General features: G+C 41.3%; 1 long non-coding RNA gene across 1 annotated transcript in view; it reads right to left on the bottom strand.

Annotated features, from left to right (window-relative positions):
• Window positions 1-1,723: 1,723 nt before the first annotated feature.
• LOC118764112 overlaps window positions 1,724-5,366 on the bottom strand; it is a 25,919-nt gene continuing 22,276 nt past the window's right edge. Inside the window, exon 4 of the long non-coding RNA XR_004999903.1 lies at window positions 1,724-1,809. This is a non-coding gene — a long non-coding RNA (uncharacterized LOC118764112). The remainder of the gene's footprint in view (window positions 1,810-5,366) is intronic.

Raw genomic sequence — 5,366 nt, 5'->3', positions numbered from 1 at the left:
CCCCACCACCACCACCACCACTACTCTTGCTCATGATCATAGATGCACATATTGTCAGCCACTAAAGGACATGCTCAACTAGTTATGATCAAGCAACTGACAAGCAAATCTGTGGTATTGAGCAGAATTTTTGCTATAACGATATTTCTGCTTCAGCAACACAGCGCCGAATCTGTGTGAAATGTAATGGACAACAGGTCAGTTTCAGAGCATTACTGTCCAGGTCACAGAAGAATAGTTTTAAGGGAACAGTTGTCATTTCCTTTGATTTCTAGACAGAAGCAAATAGGAATTAACACTTACTGACTAACAATAAAAGAAAATACGAATTTTGTTGCAGTGCTGTCCGTATGTCTTTATCCTTATTTTATGTTTCATACACACGCACACACACACGCGCACACACACGCGCGCACCTTACTCGGTCTGTTGAGATTTACTGGTTTTAAACGGACGTTTAAATAAAATAAAATAAAATAAATTAAATAAATAATCACACTAATTTTATACTCCAAAATCTCATTTCAAAATGTAAATGATCCATGTGGATTCAACAGGCATTATTCGCAAGAAATATGGCTCAAACGAATCCCAAAGCACAGTCTCCGGTAATATGACAATTTCTGTTTCATTCACTTTTATAATGGTGTTTGTCTTTCTTTCAGTTAATCCCGCCCCAACATTTGTACCTCTCTCTCTCTCTTGCTCTTCCTCTCTCTCTCTTGCTCTTCCTCTCTCTCTCTTGCTCTTCCTCTCTCTCGGGCATTCTACTCTACTATAACCTTTATATACATCACATCTCTCCTCTCTCCTTCCTCTCCCTAACTTTTCACACAATCATTTATCATTCCTCTTTCTGTCGACTTATCACTGTGTATACATTAGTCTTCCTGTCTTAGCACCACACTTTTGTCTTTTCATTATATTTATTCGCCTATGCACATTGCAACCCCATTTCTTTCTCTTTCTCTCTCTCTCTCTTCCTCACTTTCTTTCTCTCACTTTCTCTCTCTCTTTCTCTCACTCACTCTCTCTCTCTCTCTCTCTGTTTATCTGTCACCTCTTTCTCTCTTTTTCTATTTGTCCGTCTCTCTTTCTCTCTCCCTCCCATCCTGTCCCTTTCTCTATCCGTCTGTCAGTCTCTCTCTCTCTCTCTCTTTATTTATTCGTCTGTCTCTTTTTTCTCTCTCTCCCTTTGTCTGTCTGTCAGTCTCTCTATCCCTCTCTCCATCCCCACTCTCTCTTTCTCAGTTGTTCCCACCCTTCCGTCCAATAGTTATACATTATTTCCCAATTATGTTGTCTACCGAGACCCTATTTGGCGCCAAGAGGATTGCACTGCGCACACATCCTAATCCTAAGCAAACTAGCCGACATGTGAAGAGGTCATGACATTATCATCCACAACCTTGCAGACACATACTGAACATAGCATCACTAGAAAACACTTCTGAAAAAACACAACAAAATAGAAAAAGGCAAGTTGAAAGAAAAGCTTCACCAATATTTTGGCGGAAGCTGTAGAACACTGCATTGAAATTATTAAACATATAGTTCTGAGTTCCCTCCCTTGGTCTCGAGAGCACCTTTACAAGTTGCTAGAAGTAATAGCTGAATTCCCCGCAAATCACACTTGAATGCTTTTAAAGCAAGAAGGACGCGTTGTTTAACCCTTTAGCATTTAAATTGGCAATATCCGGCGAAAATATTCTGCCCGCTTTAAGTTCAAGCCAGCCAGATCCGGTGTCTCACACCTACCCTACAATGTCATTCTAAGAAATAAAGAATCACATCATAGAATTCTTGAATCTGTGAGATAATGCCGGATTAATTCAGAGCAATGTGAATAAATAAGCATGTGCAATAAGCATGCGAGTCTGAGAGGGGATTATGTTAAATAAAATCATAATTAATTGATCCACCTGTATTTTCTTTTACCCAAAGCCAGGAACTTTTCAGCACCCCTCCTATATTTGTGTGTGTGTGTGTGTGTGTGTGTGTGTGTGTGTGTGTGTGTATCTTTGCGTCTGTGTTGTTCCTCGGCACCGCTTGACAACCAGTGTTGGTGTGTTTACATCACTGTAACATAGCGGTTCGGCATAAGAGTTCGATAGAGTAAGTTCAACGCTTTATAAAAAAAAAATGTACTTGGGTCGATTCATTCGGCTAAAAATTCAAAGCGATGCCCGCTGCATGGCCGCAGTCTAATGAGTGAAACAAGTAAAAGATGAAAGATATTTTAATGTATGATTTATTGTTTTATCTTAAACAAAATCAAAGTCTTCAATCACTTAAAGTTAGAGCATGACAGTTCTGTTTACGTCTTCCTATTTATTGGCTCACCTGAATTTTGCTGACAGCTCGGTTACGACTGATAAAGAAAAGAAATCTTAAATAATATATTATTTATAAGTAACGTGAAAGCGCATGGCTCAATGGTTAGAGCGTCGGACTCACAATTATGAGGTAGTGAGTTCGATTCTTGAACCGGGCTGTGCGTTGCATTCATGACCAAGACACTTTATTTCACGGGGCTCCTGTTCACTCAGCTGTAGAAATGAGTTGCGACATCACTGGTGCCAAGCTGTATCAGCCTTTACCTATCCCTTAGATAATATCCCTTAGAGAGGCGGGGCTGGTATGCATGGGCGACTACTGGTCTTGCTCGGCCTCGTGTTTGGGGGGTAACTTTCTAGGTGTAATCCCATGGCCCTTCATGTCTGAAGAGGGTTTTTACTCTCTACATAACATGGCTTGTACTTGCTTCAGTCATTGGAATGCTGACATACTGGGGAACCAACAAATTTTCAGTACAGAGGTTCTCAACCATTTTTTACTGACGGACCCCACTAGTCATTTGATGTTTTAAAACTAGGTTTATAGGAACTTCTTCCAAAATTCCTATTTTGTTATTTAAACATTAACTTGTGTGAGTTAAACTATGTAAAATGTTAGAGAAAGAAACCTTCCTATTTCTTGCAATACACACCAACACATACCTCTAAAGCAAAATTTTTTCAGGAGCCCTCAAAATTCTATGGGGTTCTGCCAGGATAAAATAGTAATTAAAAGGTCCATAGATAAGAAATGGTTGAGAAACCCCTTCTCTAGAATATCAGATCGTATGTTTCTTCTAAATAGCTGAAATTTACAGAAAAACAAAAGACGAAGACAGGTGTATAAACAACAAGCAGGTGTATTAGTTTGACGCTCGGGAAAGTGAGAAAGTATTTTTATGCTTCGAGCCAACGCTTTTCAACAGAAAGGAACAAGAGGAAATAAACAGAGAGAGAAAAAAAAACTTGTGAATTTAGCGATCAATCATGGCGACTAAATGGTTTCTTCTAAATGTTCTGTATTTACAACGGTCCAGCAAACACACTTCCATGCTGTACTATACAGAAGCAAGTTACATATCTTTCGTGATCTTTTATTATTTATCTTTACTTGCTTCAGTCATTGACTTGCTGCCATTTTGGGGAACCGCCTTGTAGGGTTTAGTCGAACAACTGACCCTAGTAGTTAACTTTTGTCGAACCGCATGTATATATAAATGTTTATATATATATATATATGTATGTATGTATATATGTATGTATATATGTGTGTGCGTGTGTGTCTTTATGTCTATGTTTGTCCCCCAATACTGCTTGACAACCAGCATTGGTGTGTTTACGTCCCCGTAACCTAGCGGTTCGGCAAACGAGGTTGATAGAATAAATATCAGGCTTAACAAAAATAAGTCGGCTCATTCGAGTAAAAAAGTTCTTCAAGGCAGTGCCCCAACATGGCCGCAGTATAATGACTGAAACAAATAATACAAAAAATAAATTATATATATATATATATATTATATATATATATAGTTCTCTTCTTGAAGTTACCAGACCAGCTGTGACTGGCCTTAAATGTGTCTGCTAATGTCTCCTCCGTCGATGTTCCAGTGTTCTGCTTCAGGCGATCCCCCATAGAGCGCTCGTACTTTCTCACAAATGCTGGTCTCCGTAATCATATCCCCTGTGAATTGTTTCTCGTTGATCTACAGGAGAAGCAAAATTTCCATGTTTTCGTGGACAGATGTGCGTTGCATAGAGAGCCAGGGATGTGTTGTAACGTCCTTGATCTTGTCCTTTTTCTTCAGGATGATGCAAATCGTCGATGTGCTTCGGTTGTATTGACGTGCTATGTCCACTACGCGCATTCCTCTCTCATGTTTATCAATGATTTCCTTCTTCAATTCTATCGCAATCAGTTTTTTCTTCTTCTCAGCACTATCTTTTGCACTAACCTTCTTAGGACCCATGGCTAGCACTCCGTCGGTTACGACGACGAGGGTTCCGGTTGATCCGAATCAACGGAACAGCCTGCTCGTGAAATTAACGTGTAAGTGGCTGAGCACTCCACAGACACGTGTACCCTTGACGTAGTTCTCGGGGATATTCAGCGTGACACAGAGAGTGACAAGGCCGGCCCTTTGAAATACAGGTACAACAGAAACAGGAAGTAAGAGTGAGAGAAAGTTGTGGTGAAAGAGTACAGCAGGGATCACCACCATCCCCTCTGCCGGAGCCTCGTGGAGCTTTAGGTGTTTTCGCTCAATAAACACTCACAACGCCCGGTCTGGGAATCGAAACCGCGATCCTATGACCGCGAGTCCGCTGCCCTAACCACTGGGCCATTGCGCCTCCACAGCACAACTAATTAGTATAAAATGATAGCAAAAAATGCACAAAACTAAGCAAAATCACTGGGAAAAAGACACAACAGGGATGGTACCACAACGAGATAAACACGTGAACTGAGCCAGCAGAGACCGCACCTATTGGGAGAGCGTACGCAAGCTCAGCGCCGACTAGCGGTGGCTTGTAGGAAACTCGCTCGTATTGTAGATTTCCGCTCGTACTTCGAGACAAAAATTCGCACGGGTCTCGGCTCGTACAGCAAATTACTCGTACAATGGGGCACTCATTCTGTGAGGTTCTATATATATTCAGGGAGAGAGAGAGAGAGAGAGGAGAGAGAGAGAGAGAGACAGACAGACAGACAGACAGACAGACAAGAAGAAAAAAGAAGAAGAGGGAGAGGGGAGGAAGAAGAAGAAGAGGGGGAAGGGGAGGAAGAAGAGGAGGAAGGTGAAGAACAGGAGGAAGGTGAAGAAGATGAAGAAGAAGAAGAAGGGGAGGAGGAGGAGGAGGAAGGTGATGAAGAAGAAGAGGGGGAGGAGGAAGAGGAAAATGAAGAAGAAGAAGGTGGAGGAGGAAGAAGAAGATGAAGAAGAAGGGGGAGAAGGAGGAGGAGGAGGAGGAGGAGGAGGAAGGTGAAGAAGAAGATGAAGAAGAAGATGAAGAAGAAGATGAAGAAGAAGA

This window comes from Octopus sinensis, linkage group LG7, assembly GCF_006345805.1.
Source record: "Octopus sinensis linkage group LG7, ASM634580v1, whole genome shotgun sequence".
NCBI classification, from domain to species: Eukaryota; Metazoa; Mollusca; class Cephalopoda; order Octopoda; family Octopodidae; genus Octopus; species Octopus sinensis.
Note: the sequence above shows the minus strand (reverse complement) of the source record. Positions and strands in the feature narration are given on the sequence as shown.